The sequence below is a fragment of the Erpetoichthys calabaricus genome, chromosome 5 (genome assembly GCF_900747795.2).
Source record: "Erpetoichthys calabaricus chromosome 5, fErpCal1.3, whole genome shotgun sequence".
In the NCBI taxonomy this organism is placed as follows: Eukaryota; Metazoa; Chordata; class Cladistia; order Polypteriformes; family Polypteridae; genus Erpetoichthys; species Erpetoichthys calabaricus.
In genome coordinates this window covers 190,649,238-190,667,975 of record NC_041398.2, presented here as the reverse complement: position 1 = coordinate 190,667,975, position 18,738 = coordinate 190,649,238, and positions in this window count along the sequence as shown.

The following is an 18,738-nucleotide window of genomic DNA, read 5'->3' as shown; positions in this document are numbered from 1 at the left end:
TAATGATAGAAATAATAATAGTGAATAATAATATGAAATGAGGAATAATAATAATGATGATGATGCTAATACTGTATATACTGTCAAAATATGTCTTTTGTGTGGTATATCTTTGAACAGGAAAACTGCTTAGGTGTACGGTCATTTACCGAACACTCTTTAGCATAACAGTTCATCTCAACAATAATTCTTTCAATCACGTATGTCAACATTCACTTTTATTCCTGGCTGCCCCACAAAATCAAAACGAGGTGATGCTGGTTTATGTGAAGCAAGGTCCAAAAATCGCCATTTTCGAATTCATCAAAATCGCTTTGGGCTTCACCGTTTGTTTCACTTTCATTACCTAAAGACAGATTCACTTAGTCATCACTGCTGATGAGAGGCTCCTCAACATCACTGCTCGTATCACTGTCAAGAGTGTGCAACACCTGGGCTGCTGAAAAAAGTTTCTTTATTATTAGTCTTGGACAGGATGCATCTACACTGTTGACCGGGTAACCCTCAGGCCTGATGCTTACATAAGACCCGCCTATACCATTGCCCGAGTAACACTTGGGACTAACGCTGTTACCACTTTTACAGCCAGAGTAATCCTTGGGTCTAACACTTGTGTGAGACACATCTGCACAGCTACCTGAGTGACACTCGGGACTAACACTTTTAGCACTGTTTTCACAGCCGAAGTGACACCCAGAAAATCAATATTTTTTTCACTTGGAATTCCATATGGAATATATATATTATATTATAAGGAAACTATTTCTCTTTCATGTTATTGGGTGATCCATGGCCTGTCCACACAGTTATTAAGAAATGACTGTGAAAGATTCCCAAAATTTGTCATTTTAATTGTGATAAAGTTAAATTCATAGATCATCTATTATACCACTAATTTTATTAATTTACTTTCAGAACCAGTTTAGTCCACTTCAAGGACCAAGAATGGTAGAGTCTATCCCAACAAAATATTGTGTTTGTAAAAGAAAGAAGCCAACACTGGATGGGACAATTTAGAGTTGCTTATTAATTTAGCTAGCAGAGAGCACTAGAAAAGGATCTGAACCTGGGACACTAAAGTTATACAGTTACACACTAACTACTGCACTACTTTGCTGACTAAATCCAAGATTTTACTGATCCATTATATCTCATATGCACAGAATATTAAAAAAAACTGCTCCGTTTGAGGTATTGCTGGACCTCACAGACAAATTGTGGTGTTAGACACCAACTACAAGGATAGTATTTTTTTGTCTTGATGAAACAGAAAAGACCTGTAAAACCTGCTTGGGGCACCCGCCAGCTTTAGGTGAATAATTATGAAAGAGATTTATGAGGAAAGGAATATTTCAGTAGTATTAATAATGTTTCTATCATTGTCGCATTAGTTACGTTAAATTCCTACACTAATAAAGCAACTTATATGTGTAAATTTTCTTCTATATGTGGTACAACTATGTGCTGCTGGATTCTTGAACAACTTCAGTTTGCAGTGCATTGAAAGTATTCCTCCTGGTGTGCTCCTAAGTTCATCAGTGCAACTTGTCAAGCCATTAAAATGAATTATGAGATGTGAGTGGAAAATGGCTTTTTTTGGCCCCAGGGATTCTAGGCTCTATAACACCCTAAGTACAGGAGGATTTTGCAGCTCCTGATTCAGCCTCAATTACAACCAGCTGTAACAGTTGAAATATGCAAATATTTACCATTTGTGCTATTAACAGCCCACTGAAGAGGTAGAAACAGCTGGTTATTCATGAGTAGGAGACAAGAACCTTCCATCAGCAAAGCAATTGGCCAGAGAAGCAGCAGAAGGTTTCTGTCTCAATGGCAGTTTTCTTTTCCTCCTCTGTGTGCTCTCATTGCCTGGAACTAAAAACAAAATGTGGTTACTTGGATTTGTGGGTTAGATTTACATGTTGAACTGCAGTTTGTGAGTTTTTGCAAGGAATTATTGTATAAAACGTCCAGGTGACAACTGCCCACTGTTATAAGTAGTGATATACCCAAAAAAGTTTGATTTAATCTGAAGGTTGCTTTGAGAAAATTGTGTATCAGTACAATCAAAATCCCAGCTATTCTTTCACTTTAGCCTATAAGCATAAATCTCATAGCCGTGTGCTTTTACCTTTTTTATTAGTCAAAATTCCTCTATGCAGTTTCTAGCCTGCTCATTCAATTCACAGGCATAAGGAGCTGCTGTCTGACCTGGCAGCAAAAGGTACTAGACTGGAAAGCAGCCATTAGGCAGGGCACCAGTCCATTACAGGGAAAACTAGTGCAGGGATGGGGAAGAACATGAAAAGTCCAGACCAGTAGGTTCCACACTAAGACCACTGGGGTTGTATGGTGGCAGCATTAATGACTGCCTCTTTTATGCACCCTCCTAAAATTCACCTCTGCCAAAAGCCAATTCTGTAAAGGGCAATGCTGTATCACAAAGAATGAAAGACTCAGGGTCTCACAACACTTTTTGTGTCTGTTACCACTGCATAATTATTCATTACTAAGTATATACAACAAAATTAGATGTTACTAACATGTATTTATTGTGCAAAACAGGATATGAAAGTAACACCGTAACAGAACATTCATAAACAAGATAGATAGATAGATAGATAGATAGATAGATAGATAGATAGATAGATAGATAGATAGATAGATAGATAGATAGATAGATAGATAGATAGATAGATAGATAGATAGATAGAACTTTATTTCTCCTCAGAGATGAGGTGAGCCATAGTGTGTGTCAACAACAATGGGTGTATTGTTCAAGTACAAACCCTGTACCGAGTGCTTGTTTAATCACAGGGTGTACTGTAGGTAAGTACACATTTCTTATTCTTATTTCACAGCAGATTATATCATTACTTGAGTTATATAGTAAGGGCTTCCATGCATACATATTTCAACAGCATCATCCAAATCAAATTTCAAAAGTACAGTTTCTGTTCACACAGGTTTGGGCATAGGTAAGTACACAAATGTAGTGCCTACTTACATTACAGTTAGGTGAGTAATTACTGAATAATTAGTAATTACTAAACATAACATAACATTCCCAAACCCATTTTATGAAATACTAAACCAATAAGAAAATATGCACTCACAGTGTGCCACCTTCTTTTGACCTGCATACTTCATTTTACTCTATAGAGTCCTTTATCACCTCATCATGCTGCCTTTAACCTCCCTGGCATTAACCCCAAAGCTTCTCCCATACTCTGAGTTCTGTGTAAAAATGGTTAATCCCGAGTGTCTCTCAAATTAAGCTGTTATGAGCTGACAAATAGTGTTAAGTCTGAATAACATTCAGGAAAGTATTCTGCTGCCATCTTGAGAAAGAAATAACATCATGCTGCAAAAAATTTATATATTTTTATACATTTTGACACTTTATGGCAGGGGTCCCCAACTCCGGTCCTGGAGGACCCCAGTGGCTGCAGGTTTTCATTCTAACCCTTTTCTTAATTAGTGACCAGTTTTTGCTGCTAATTAACTTCTTTTGAATTAATTTTATTTGATTTGATCTTGAAGACTCAGACCCCTTAATTGTTTCTTTTCCCTTTAATTAGCAGCCAAACAATAATGAGATACAAAATAAGCCAAAACACGATCAGCAAACTGTGTTGATATTGTTGATATTATTGTACAGCAAATTGTGTTGATATTGTATACATCTGAAAATAAAGAAAGGTGAAGTTCTCAGGAATGCTGATCTGCTCAAGTCCCTAAAACATTTTAACAGTGCTCTCAAGAAAGAGAAAATCAACAATTTGAGAAATGCGTGCTATTGCACAATGAGAGCAGCAGCAAGCCATGGAATTAAAGAACGGGTCGAATTAACAACAAGAATCAGCGCCTAATTAAGCAACTGGTTGGAGTGAAATTGCTTGAAGTTTGAGGCCCTGACTTAGTTGGTCTGCTGTTGGCTCCCTCACTTCACATTTCATTTCTGTTTGGGTGCTATTTAAGGAAGACATGAAACAATTCAGAGAAACAATGAAGAAATTCAGGGGAGCAAATCTTAAAAAACAAATCAATTACTAATAATTCAAAAGAAGTTAATTAGCAGCAGAAATAGTGCACTTATTAAGAAAAGGGTTAGAATGAAAACCTGCAGCCACTGTGGTCCGCCAGGACCGGAGTTGGGGACCCCTGCTTTATGGTAACTCATCTATACTCCTGAGAGGGCAGGAGCCTTCAACCATAGCACACGATGGCGTGTAAACTAAAAGTGAAACTGAATCATTAGATGAATCAAGTGATAGTGATGACAATGTGAGTTGGTGATCAAAAATTGGCACTGACAGTGAGATTAATGCATACGGCACTGTACGATCGAACCACTGTGATATGCCTGGTGAATGCAGTCACGTGAAACTTCAGAGTAATGTAAGTAGGTGCATGGAAAAAAGGCAAAAAGACTATGATCGAGTGGAAGGACAAGAAAGGTGCTAGCCCCCTAAGCACTGTTCACAATGCAGTGACTGTCATTGTTCATGTCAGGGGAAATATGGAAATCACTAAGCCTTGCACTGTAGTAGCTTACAATAATGCATTGATCGTGCAGATCAGCCACTGACACTCTACCCTCTTAAGCATCCACCCATCCATTATCCAACCTGCTATATCCTAACTACAGGGTCATGGGGGTCTGCTGGAGCCAATCCCAGCCAACACAGGGTGCAAGGCAGGAAACAGACCCCAGGCAGGGCGCCAGCCCACCACAGCCCTTTCAAGCAACAGTAAAAATATTATAAGAAAAATATGCAAAGAAACACGCTTCTACTGTTCCAGTTGCGACATGTGTGTTGGTGATGGTTTCAAAACATCACACAAAGAACATGCACTAAACCTGCATCAGTACAGCAGTAGGCTGTATGATATGACTTTCCTACTGTATTTATGTATTATGTTATGTTTTTGTATTTACGTTTCTGTTGTATATAATAATATTTTCTCTTGTTTTAGCTCATTTTTCTGGAGGTAAGCATGATGCTACGGAGGTTAAATGGGCCCACATAGTAACTAATACTTTTTCCACTGTCATGCATGGGCATCTGAGGATCAGCTTCCAGGCTCCTCTAAGGTATGTGATATCATCTGGAATGAGAAGAGAGACAGTCATTAACAGTATCATCTCTTTTTCCTTCCACAATGCCGAGAAGACACCCAAAGAGAGCAACTGAATCCATCCCACAATGTCCTGAGAAGCCCTTTTCCTTCCGGTCACGATCCTACAAAGTCAGAAATCCATGGAAGGTGGCATCTCATTTTGGACTTTAGTCATCGCATGATGGATCTCCCCAAATCTGACCCACTCGTGAGAGTCTTTTTAACTATACAGCCAGCTTGGCTATTGAGGCAGATAAGAAGCCTACTTTCTGCTGCACCAGCAAGCTCTTGCTTTTGTCCTGTTTTTTGGTGTATTGTATTAAAAAGGATGGCAAGGCTGGCACCCCAACTATTCCTTGGGATTCCTTCACTTATTCCACCCTTCACACAACATTAACATAGATACATTTTTAAATACATATTTTTATTCATTTTGGCCTCCCACACATATTAAAATTATCCTTTCAACCACAAAAAGCATTTTTTCTAGAAAACACCTTCCAAAGTATACAAATGCGAAAAGACAGAGTCTTACATAGCAGTGTGGATGTAGAGAACAGAGCTTTTTGATTATTATTGTTACATGATTCGCCACTGACTTCAGTTTTGTTGTGATAATGTCCTTTGTGATTTCTGATTTACTCTGGGATAGTCATTCCTGTGCTCTGGTTTCCTCCCACAGTCCAAAGACATGCAGGTTAGGTGCATTGGCGATCCTAAATTGTCCCTAGTGTGTGCTTGGTGTGTGGGTGTGTGTGTGTCCTGGGGTGGGTTGGCACCCTGACTGGGATTTGTTCCTGCCTTTCGCCCTGTGTTGGCTGGGATTGGCTCCAGCAGACCCCCGTGACCCTGTGTTAGGATACAGCGGGTTGGAAAATGAATGGATGGATAGTCATTCCTAACTTCTCTGACCTCTAATGTCCCTTGAAATACTTTCAACGTTTAGCTGAATTTATTTTGGTAGGATTCCCAGTCTATATTTTCCATGACCTGAAACTTAGCAGAGCAGGAAATCTTTAGTGTGGGCTATGCCTAACATTTAGTAGGGCTGGAAGTGTTAACCTCATATTCCTCAGGGTCCTTACTGTGTTTAGTCCACACTACCATGGATGAATCGAAAAATGTTGTTTTTGTTTTAAAAGTTTTCATCCACCCTAGCATTTTCTGATTGTTTTTAAATGTTTGTCATCCAGATTGAAAAAACAAAATCTTTCCTATTGGGCATGCATATTTTATCAGCCATGAAGATTTAAAGAGCAAATGTGAAGTAAAGCAAAATACCTAAAAGGCAGGGGGAACAAATAGCACCTGAAGAAAACACTCAACCGCACAGGAAAAATGATGAAATAAACTTGCTTTTAAGGGTTAGAACTAAGTATAAAGTAGTCAAAGCCATGGAAAGTACAGATTGAAAGTCTTGCCAAAATAAATTCAGAGAAATGTTCACATATTTTAAAGAGCAGTACCTGAAAGATGATGTAGAGAAATTAGGAAAAGACTATCACCATAGTAATGATGAGATCACAGAGGGCCATAGCAGAACAAAACTTAAGTCAGTGCACAATCACATGGCAAATATAGGTCAGTGTTTTTCAAAATTTTCCATTTTTCCTCAATCACCCAACGTTCTCAAATTTATATCCTTCAAAGAGGGTTTTTGAGAATGGTTCACATGTGGTGATCAAAAACACCATTTCAATTTCAATGAATGGTCAGTATGAATAAAAAAGGTGCATTTTCAAATGTATCCCTTTCAGGGAGGACTAGGTTTGAAGCTTTGGATTCAAGCTACCTTTGACTGCCTGAACATTCTTTGCTGCTCAGTATAAAAGTAGCCTGAACAATTGAGGTTCCTTTATTCCCAATTAGCCTCTTGCACCTTCTGCATGGGACAACAAAGCTAATCAAAGCGACCATTTGAGTAAAGCATTTTTACAGTTTCCAAACACTCTCTCTTTACGTTGTGCTGAGCTACTCAGGCAAAAACACTGACCATTAATCTATTCTGCAGAAATAATAACCCTGGTTAATCCAACCATTCTTCAATATTCAGCACCCACTTTTACAGGGAGGCAGAAGTACAGAGGTAATCCAATCACAACGGAGTGTAACACAGAAGTCAGCCTTGAATGTACACACTTAATACACCATCCATCCATCCATTATCCAACCCACTATATCCTAATTACAGGGTCACGGGGGTCTGCTGGAGCCAATCCCAGCCATCACAGGGTGCAAGGCAGGAAACAAACCCTGGGCAGGGCACCAGCCCACCGCAGCACTTAATACACACACACCTCATTCATTCATACTGCATTAATAACTCCTAACACAACCATTTTTGACTTGTTGAAGTAAAATGCAATACCAAAAGAAAGATTACATGGAAAAAGAGAGAATGAGAACACTGATCAGTCCTTTTCTTGTCTTTTATACATAAATAACTGCATTGTTTCATGCCATAGTACTTCTGATCGAGTCTTTTATTCATTTTCATGATCAGGGGTGACCCTAATATTTGTTACAAGAACAGTAGAGTACAATTCCCTCTCTCTTTTGCTACTGTCCCTCTACAGCCTTCTGTTATAAAAGGAAAGCCTCCAGAGCAGCATTATGGCTACCTGACTCTGTTAACAGAAAGCTGGTTCCTACCCTTACCATTTGGTGTTCTAAAGGAGTGTTACCTGCTTATTCCCAAGCCAACTCTGTTTCTAAGTTCTTGCAGTGGTCTTTGGATTTCGCTCTTGCTTTTTAACTTTTACAGCATAATGCCTGCAGTTAAACGTTATATCCCCTCTTGCAGTGTTTTTGTTCTTGTTCTGGTAGAAAAACATATGTTGCTACAGCCAGTACAAATGTCTCTTTTTAAATGAGGAGCTTGTGCCGCCATGGTGGTGTCATTTATCAGTCTTTCCTGCTTGCACTCAGTTTATTTTGTCTAGCGCTCTTCACTGAGTGTCGCTGCACAGTGCTGTGACAAGTGCTTAGGTTAAATGCAAATACAAACTTTACAAATTTGTTAAAAACAGACAGAAAGACATAAATAGAAGCAAGTAATATCTGTCCATTGTTATACTATAGCCAGACGACAGGGGAGGAAAGGAAACAAAAACTCTGATCTGCAGCAACCCTGGAGAAAACAAACCTCTGGGGTGTGTTGATCAATTATATAAGAGAAAGTCAAAGACAAGTCAGACACAGTCATAATCCTGGAGACCAATGCCAACTGGTCACCCACCCCTTCCTGTGCATTCTACAGTTGAGTCTGTACTGGGCCATCTAACCTGATGACAGAGTCTTTCCATTAGTTCATTTCACAGCTCCCAGTATCTCTGGTGTATTTACTCTAGGCAGAAAAACAGCTTTAGAGCAGTAGAGCAGTGGCACAATGCTACTGTATTCAAAGCTTATTTTAAAGTCACATTTTAATTAAATGTCATCTGATCTGCGTTGCTTTCCTTGTTTAAAATCAAGATTGTACTGGTAAGAACAAAAGTAAAAGAAAAGTAATTAAGTCATGAAATTAACTTTATTTAATGGAGTAATATTTCACTTTTCAATCTCAATGCTGTAAGTACTAATTAGATCTAGATAGATAGCTCTCCAAATTCAGTCATGAACAAGGAATATGGATCTGGTGGTCTGTAGGCTAGCACTACACCAGTCTGCTCTTCAGTATTTTAGAGTTTTTTTTTATTTTTTTGCTTTTCACACCTTCAACTCTAGCAATAATCTCAGAAGAAGAATTGCAGAATTTCCTGCTTTGATCTCAGAAACAGTAAAGATTTTAGGAAAGTAAAATATCACACAGCTTGTCAAATCTAACAGTTCTAGAGATAAAGTTATTCTCCTTAGGCAGTTTGTTAAGGAAAAGCGTTTAATACTGATAATCTTACACAGACTGCTTCTGCAGACAACCTCTTGTTCTGTCCAGGAATGATGTCTTGTCATGATTAAGTAAAGTATGAACATGTCAGAGCTGTTACATCCATTAATTTTTTCAATCCAAGTTTTTCTTGGAGAATTGTCACATGACAGAGGCAATTCCAGCACTAGGCACAAAGAAACCTTCTAATCCAAAAAGGAAAGCAAAATATACCCCCCCCCCCCCCCCCCACCCCAAATAAATAATGACTAGCAAAGTAAACTGTTACAAAAAATCACGTTTCCACTTTAATCAAACGACTTTGTCATTCTCCACTTGCAGCAAAGAGATTGTATTTAGGAGCTTGAAAACAGTGCACAGTTGAGATGGCATTTAGATGCCTCTTGCCCCTCCATTCACCTGTTGCCTACCGCTTGCCACAACCCCTGACAACAAATGCAATGCATGTCTCTGTTATTTGCCGTTTAGTATGGGATTTGTAAAAGCGGTGTTAATGTTTGTGATGCACTCTCTTTTGGAATGTCAAATGCAATTCACTTTATTACTACATGCACTACAAAATACATTCCAATACATGCAGAACTGCAAATATTAACACTGAGGTCTATGTTGATTAATTAGATTTCAACCCATCACATACATTGGATTTGTCATTGCAACCGATGGTGCATCACAAACATTTGCAAACACAAGCATGATGCATTTTATTACTACAAACTTGGTGTTGCACCATCTCCTGGAATGACGGAGTAGCAACTGAACAGATAAATAGAATATATATATACTCGCTTCACTCACCCACCCCCCATATATATATCACTGTATATACAGTATATATATATATATATATATATATATATATATATATATATATATATATATATATATATATATATATATATAAAACAGACAGGAAGAGGCGGGTCTGGCAGAGAAATACATTTATATGAGACCGTAAACTGTCTCCTATGTGCACGTGTGTGACAGTACATATTGCATAAAGATTTATAATCTAATAAGTAAAAATGACTGAAAAGCAATAACTTTCTTTCTGTCAAGCAGGCACTTCAATTAATACATTGTTAAAGAGCATGTTGTGACTAAAAAGTGGTACTTTTGTGCCTTTGCTGAAAATAGCTGCTAAGGAGACCAAAGTATTACAAAAGGATTGTTTATTAATGAGAGAACGTACACCATTGAGGGATAAACAAAAGTAGACCTCAGAGTACAAAACAAGCACTTTAGCACCCCCCAAAAAAGCTCTTTTTTTCACCTTCAACTTTATTTAAGTACCACTGAACAAATTACAGCATATTAGGTTTTCAACTCTTTTAACTCAATTGTTACACATACAGTATACAGTAAATGTACAGATTACATGTTTTATATAGTAATAAATGAAATGATGAAAATTATAAAATACAGCTAACTTTGTCATGGTAAATAAATCAAGCCAAACCAGCATAAATGTAAGGACTTACTTTATAGAAGGGACATGTTGAACTGGAGCTGTCACACTCACCTCCTACACATAAAGAGTCTGTTAGTCTATGAACAGAGAAATTCAAAGTACTCTACAATTTAGCACTTTTCCTACAGTGGACTTACAATTCTGCAATTTTTTCTTATTCAAAAGTGCAGAAACCTCAATTCTCTATTTTTACAGTATATGTTAATATTCTTAAACTTTTTTTGATTTGTAAAATATAATTAAAAATATTCCCCTTTAAAATTTCCACATCTGAAAAGAGGTGAAACAGGCTTTCCATTCAAATTTAGGAAGCAGTGCTTGGTGCACTGTGACCTGTGACCTGTTTTAAAGCAACATATTTTTTGTTATGCCACCCATGATGATGAATGTGACACCTTGGTAGTCCACCAGTGGCTTGAGTGCAATTAAGTGAATGTCAAGGGTTTGAGTGCATGTAACCTAAAGTTCATGGAACAAATGCATGCTCATGTTTCATGGTGAAAATTCCTCTTTTCTTTAGGGTAAGTTAAAAAAAGAAAAGAAATACATTTATTGTTTAGTGTTTAAGTATTTGAAATTATTATTTACCAGTGCATATGCATTTTGGGGGCTTGGTTTCACTATTTATTTCACACATGCTGTGAGGATTTCACTATATTCTGTACATGTGTCAATACCACAACTACTACTTTTTTATTGCACCCTTGTATGACAGCTACTTGAGCAAATAACTATAAACAATTCCATCCGTTCATCTCTAGTTATAACTCACTAACCATGGTGCAACAGAGTGGTGGAGCATTGCATGATGATGAGCACATGGAAGTAAGCATTTCACTGTACTATATATGTGTGACAATAATGATCCTATAAACCTTTAACACGTTATTGTTCCTCTATTAGCATCATTGAGATTGCAAGAAAATAGCATAGGCAGCACAAGACCACTAGAGGGCAATATGCCTCTCAAATTTCATTAAGGTTCTGAAGTGGGTCCCGTCTATGCTATTATACATACGGAGGGATCAAGAGTTTAAATGGAGGCTCTTTGCAGACATCGATCAGGGTGTAAACATATTAAAGAAGGCACTAATGGTAGCAAGCAATAAGCACTTTGGAGAAGGGTAACTAGGATAACTTTTGATTTTTTTATTCACAGAAAAAAGCCAGTTACTTTTTCAGTGGGTGACCCACCCAGATGTCTCAAAATCATAGCTTTGGTTTCTTTAACATTTTACCAATTAAAGACTCTCCTGACTGCAGCTATTTTTTTCTTGTGTCCCTGCAGACACCTCTCCTGCCACTTACCCAAGATCTTATTGACTTGACTAGCTTTCAACTGACTTTGACCTGACAGTTCCCAACTAAAAAATGAATCTAGTCAATGATGCATCTAAATAAAATGGAGTCAGAGCATATCACTGGAACATTAGATACAAGGCAGAAACCGACACTGGGTGTGATACTAGTCAACCAATGGACACATTTTTTTTTACAACTTCAGATTTACTTTAAATCCTAACATGGAATACAACTATTGTTATGACTGGGAGTCCCAAAACATGCAAATCCTTAAAGCATTTTCAAACATGACCACTAAAGGGAGGAATCCTGTCAAAAACCCTGGCTAGATGCAAAAAGGGCCACATAGAACCTTTATAAAATACAATATGTATTCTTCACAAAATCCATCCATCCAACCATTTTCTAACCCGCTGAATCCGAACACAGGGTCACGGTGGTCTGCTGGAGCCAATCCCAGCCAACACAGGGCACAAGGCAGGAAACAATCCCCGGCAGGGTGCCAACCCACCGCAGGACACACACAAACACACCCACTAGGGCCAATTTAGAATCGCCAATCCACCTAACCTGCATGTCTTTGGACTGTGGGAGGAAACCAGAGTGCCAGGAGGAAACCCACACAGACACGGGGAGAACATGCAAACTCCACACAGGGTGGACCCGGGAAGCGAACCCGGGTCTCCTAACTGCGAGGCAGCAGCGCTACCACTGCGCCACCGTGCCGCCTTCTTCACAAAATGCTCATCAATAATAATAAAGCTCTGTGAAGAATAAAGCAATAGGATATGCCCAACACAATAAGGCAACCCAATGCAACCAACACAGTAAGCCAAAAAGGAAGTCAAAAACAGATAATGAAGTAAAAAAAAATACAGTGAATCAAAAAAAAAACACAGCAGAAACACAAGGCACAAGAATTTGCCACTCCTAAGCACATTCAGAATGAATTGCCAGGAACTACAGAAGACCCTCTAGATTTATAGGGTGGAGGGCATGACCTCTTGCTAAGCTGGAAGGTGCCATGGGATAGATGAGAAGAGAAGGCATTAGTATACAGCGCCAACCCCTGGTCTAATGGGTAATTACCATCACCAAAGCCATTAAGCTGTCTCCCATGCGCATGTGCATGACAGCCTGAACAATGATGCATGTGGGGAGCAGTGCATAAACAGACAACTGTGTACATAAAAGATCTACCATGGTGAGTTCCAAATAGTGTTGAGGATGTGGTTATACCTTCTGGGGCCAAGATACATGTATAAATAGTCTTACAATGGATGAGTCCAACTGTGAGTGCTGAATGTCTGAAATGATCATTGTCAAGTGTTCATTCCTGCCATGCACTCATTGCTGTCTGGCGAGCTGGTGACCCTGACATCTCATAATTAGATTAAGTGGGTTCAGAAAATGGATGGATGGATGGGCAGAGGTAAAAGAGTTTTGTCTTTTACAGTGACTATATTATATTTGTAAATCTGTGAAAATGTACTAAGTCTGTAGTCCTTGAAAGGAGAATTAAAACATAAGCTGAAAAAAGAATGTAGCCAATTTGTAGCAATTTCTACTGCACCAGTTTCTAAGAGACCTTGAAAATACAGCAAATGGTTTTAAGGAATGTCAATTTCAGTGTGACTTTCAAAATGCTGCTCAAAGTGAGAAAATGTATTTAATATTCATGTCTGATATGCTGAGTTGTTTGCATTGCTTCAAGCAAGCCACCTAAAAGAAAACTACAGATAAGGAAATTAAGGTAATTATAAGAACAATTTATATTAGCAGGATGCCAAGAGTAAGCAGTTGAAAAGTAAAATTAGACTGCAAGAGCAGGTGTGTTTGTTTTCTTTTGTGTTTTATGTTTTTATCGTTTTTCTTTTCATTTTTAATGTAATGTTTCTGGTATATTGGCAATAGCAACTAATTTTAACTAATGATCAATTTGGCTCATCTTATTCCATCTGATTAAGATAGATAGATAGATAGATAGATAGATAGATAGATAGATAGATAGATAGATAGATAGATAGATAGATAGATAGATAGATAGATAGATACTTTATTAATCCCAATGGACATTTTCTGCCTTTTGTTGAACATTTGACAAAATTGAAATTTTAAGGTCTTAAAAGGATCATTTTGAAGCCACTGTTGCTTTATATTTATTTGAGAACGCTTGCGCAGATTAGCCAAAGACACAGCCTCACTTATCATTTTGTACACATTACATCCTGATCAGTGTCAATTGTAAACCAGATATTGTTTCCTTATCCCAATACAAAATGCTGTACAAATAAGAGCTTCCCTAAGAATAAATGAAAAAATACAGTCATTTTAACTGGAACTAAGTCTCTTGAAAATACTATCCTGTAATTGCTGAGGAGATAATTATAGAAGTCTCTCCTATTTTAAGAGAACTGGGCTTTTAAATTGATTTATGGCGATCCCTTAAGGCTCATATTAATAGCATGCCAAAATTGTCCCTTATCTCTTAAAACCATTGCCAGGAATATCTCTAACCTGCCTGATACTGAACTAACTAGGTTTGAAAATGCATGCTGTAGTAGTAATAGAAGCATGCATATTTCTAACATACCATTTTTATCTTTATAGAAACAAAAAGACTAATTTATTGCATTTATTTTGAAAAATCTTGACTATAGCAACTGCGCATTTTTTGGCCTTCCTTCTAGTCTTAGAACATACAGTATGCCAGAAAACTCCAAAGTCTACTGTGAAACTTCACCTCTCGATCCCAGTAGTTCTCATATTATAGTCATTACAGTAGCTTCCAGTAAACAAGAGAATTGTGCTCATGTTCCTACTTACACAGATCTACATGGCCTACCAACTGCTCTCTTAGATATTTTAATGGTAACCTTTTCATTGTGGACAAAGTTGCAGACATTATACATAGAGCTTTTAAAGACTTTCAAATACTGTACACCCAGCCTTTAAATGAGTTTTTAATCTTATTGTATTTGGATTTATTGGTTAAGCACCATTCTGGATGCCTTACAGTATATACAGTGCCTGATGTTGCTATGTTTATAATATATTATCTTTTTGTAGAGTTTGCTATGGGTTATGTATTTAGATTAATGATTTTAAGTGTCATATATACAGAATGTGATGTTGCTAAGGTAATAATCTTTCATCTTTATTTTAAAACACTGTGAATTTGAGAAACATACCTTATATTGCAATGGTTATAATCTTTCATCTTTATTTGAAAAACACTGAATTTGAGAAACATGCCTTAGAACTGTATTATCATTATCACACATTCATCCAACAGTTTTCTAACCAGTGTATAGAGATCAGGTTGGGGATCCATTGCCTATTCCCGTAGCATTGGGTGGGAATCAATCATGGACTGATTTTTCTGTTTGACTGTTCAAATTAAATTTTGCATGTGATTCTGTCTATACCAGATCTGCAAAATTAGTTAAATTAAATAATCAGATGCGACCTAATAAACAAACACCAACACCAGCTACATGCTGTCTTAAAATTCTGCAAATTAGTTACCTCATGATGCTCAAAGGAGTTTTCAATGGAATCATTACTGCCAAATCTGAGGCAGGACACCATTGAAAACTGTGAAAGAATAATTTTAGGGTAGCATAGCATTCTTCTTAAAGAAACAGCATACAGGGTGTGAGGGATGGCTGGCAGTTTATCCCGGCCAACACCCTCAGGCCGCTAGAGGGAGTCCTCCCTGCAGCATAGAGGTGCCCCAAATTCCTTCAGGGCTTTATGGACAATGGAGTTTGGCTGCACAGCCCTGCTGGATGCCATGGGGGCCGCCAGTGAACGCTGCAGGGAGGCACAACTGTGTTTATTATAGCCCGGAAGTACTACCTTGTTACGGGGACGGATGAAATTAAATACTTCCAGGCTGAAGGAAAAGAACAGTTCATCTGACCCGGAAGTGAAGGACAGAAGAACTTCCGGGTCAGGGACTATAAAAGGACTATTGGAAACCCCAGCAGATTGAGCCGAGTTGGGAGGAAGGGTGACTGAGCTGCTGGGAGTGGAGGATTGTATTGATTTATTGTGATTGATTATTATTGGAGTATTGTGGAGTGGAGGTGCTTGGTGCACACTGTTATTATAATAAATAAAATTTGGACTTTTTATCTGGTGTCTGACGAGTGGTCTGAGGGTTCAAGGGGACGACAGCGCCCCCTACTTCCACAAGGGTTAATAAATGTCAGAAACTTTTGCAGGCATATCAAGAAACCAGATAAAGGTCAAGTGAACAACAAAATGTACTGAAAGATGACTAAGAAATGACTAAGAAATCAGTAGATGTCCTATAAAACAACCAGAATGGACAGTTGTTATATGCACAGAAATTTCAAGGGTGGTGGTTCCACTCAAAGGTATAAGAAAAAAACAGAATATAATATAACAGACTTTAATTTTATATAAGTCATTTGGATGTAAACCAACGAACCAACCAGAGTAAAATGTATGCATTGACTGACACTGTATGTAAATTCAATATCCTTTCTTTCTCTGATCATTCTGACCATGCTGTAACAAACTGCTTTTGAAGAATGCTCCCTCTAAGGCATTTTGCCAAGGAGTAATTACAAGATACAATGAACAACTTTTCTCCTGCCCAATTACTGATTTGTCCTGTGTTTTTGGAAAGGATACATTTCTTTAATTACGATGTTTATTTCTACCACAAAACGTGTAGTAACTGTGATATATTGGCAGGCATTCTTTGTTTTCATTTCACATTTCTGTAAAAGACTGAATCAATGTCATGTGTGAAAAATAAGTTAACTGGCAGCACAATCAAATAATAAATCTAATCAAATAATAAATCTCTTTATTTGGTTTGCCAGCCTGCAAGGTACCTTACAGTAATGGTGACAGCACCATTATAATTTTAATATACAGCCCCTTAAACTATAACAACGATGTTTATATTTATGCCCTTCAAATAAACTGAATTCCCTGATATAACCACAAAATTCTATGAAAAAGAAGTATAATGATTATCCTTAATCATTTCCCCATTATTCCTGTTTACCATTTCTTTGCTAATTTATACAAATAGTGCAATATCACCATACAATTAATTCACAGTGTCAGTTTTTATGGCAAAATAGGAACTATAGAGAATTTTTTAGCATGCCAGGAGCAAAGCTGCATATAAGAGTATAAGTATCAATTCATTCATGTTGATGAACAACAGAGAATGATGTTTCTTAAGTTTTAATGTAAACCTATTTATGAGATGCTTATACAGTGGAACCTCGGGTCACGACTGTAATTCATTCCAAAACTCTGGTCGCAACCCGATTTGGTTGTGACCCAAAGTAATTTCCCCCATGGGATTGTATGTAAATACAATTAATCCGTTCCGGACCATACGAGCTGTATGTAAATATATGTATACGCTCACACGCTCTCTCTCTCTCTCGCTCGGTCACTCTCACTCTCTCTCTCTCTCTCTCTCTCGCTCGGTCACTCTCACTCTCTCTCTCTCTCGCTTGCTTGCGCTCTCTCTATCTCGCTCGCTGCACAGGGAATGCACAGGTAGAAGCTGAACACGAGCAGAAATCATCGGCGCGTACGAACCGGAGGGGAAACTAGCTTGTTCGTCACCCGAGTGTGTGGTCGTGAACAGATGCAAGTTTGGCAAACTTTTTGGTTGTAACTCGATTTGTATGTGGTCCGAGACGTTCGTGACCTGAGGTTCCACTGGTTCTGTACTTTGAATTAAATCAGGTGATGTTATTTTACACACTGACCCTGAGTTTATCTGAACAATTCATAGAATGTGTGGATAACACTGCAGTGCAGAATATATTTGCATCATCTTGCAAAAACCTTAAATTCAACTCAGTAGACACAGAACTATAAGAACAGTGGGATCATAAATGTCATACTGAAAAGTGCAGATGCCATTGTCATTAATAAACTCCACCTGTGGTTTGATAATAGCACGTAATCAACCATTTACCAAATGGAGAAAGTGGTTGGATGAAAAATCAATAGACAGATTAACTTTTCTCCAAACCAAAACACAAACTTTTAAAATATGAATTTAAAAAGGTGTTCAGTGGTGTCAGGCACATAATAAAATTTCAGAAACAGATTGAGAAAGCCCTAATCAATACAGTGACTAAAAGTCAATATGGTGAAAAACCTAAGTGCTGACCTAGTGACTTTGGTGAGTTTCTGCAGTTATTCTTTCGGGTACTTTTTAGAGTTCATTGTCTTTTTCCAGATAATGGGAGACTGAAATCATAAATAGTGATCCATTACTGCCAGCTGCTGGACGGAGGTTCTAACTTTACTAATCTATTAGTGATGTGCAGTGAACAAACAAATGGCTGCTGTCATTCGGGAAACAGCCTATCAGTAAACTGTTTCAGCAAAACGGTCATGACGACAACTAGCCAATGACTGACTTGGTAGATTGCTAAACGTGTTCACTGAAAGAATTAGTTCATGTACTGAACTGAGGAACGAACTACAGACAATTGACTTGCAGTACATTGAATTGCAGTCGTTCACTGATGATATACAGTATGTATGGCAGATTGCATCAGAAAGCACAGTATATAAAAGAAGGAAATTATGGAAGATTAATCCAAAACTGAAAATAGTTTAATTTAGTCATATTTGAATGTTCTCACAGTTTTACCGTGATGTGTGCACTATTCTAAGATTCTATTTGTATGAATTTATTTTTCTATTTATTGATGAAATTTTATTTATTATCAAAATTCAATAAAGAGGATTATTATTATGTGAATTACTCATTTTGTTGTTTGCTTTTTATATTGTTAGGTGGTTAAAGTTTTTGCACAGTTATGATACTATTCTAGATTTTAAACTAGAATATAGCTTGTTGTTTTTGAAGTGAACGAATCAAAGATTCAAATCACTTTGGTGAACTGAACAAAATGAATCACTAAAAAGAACCATT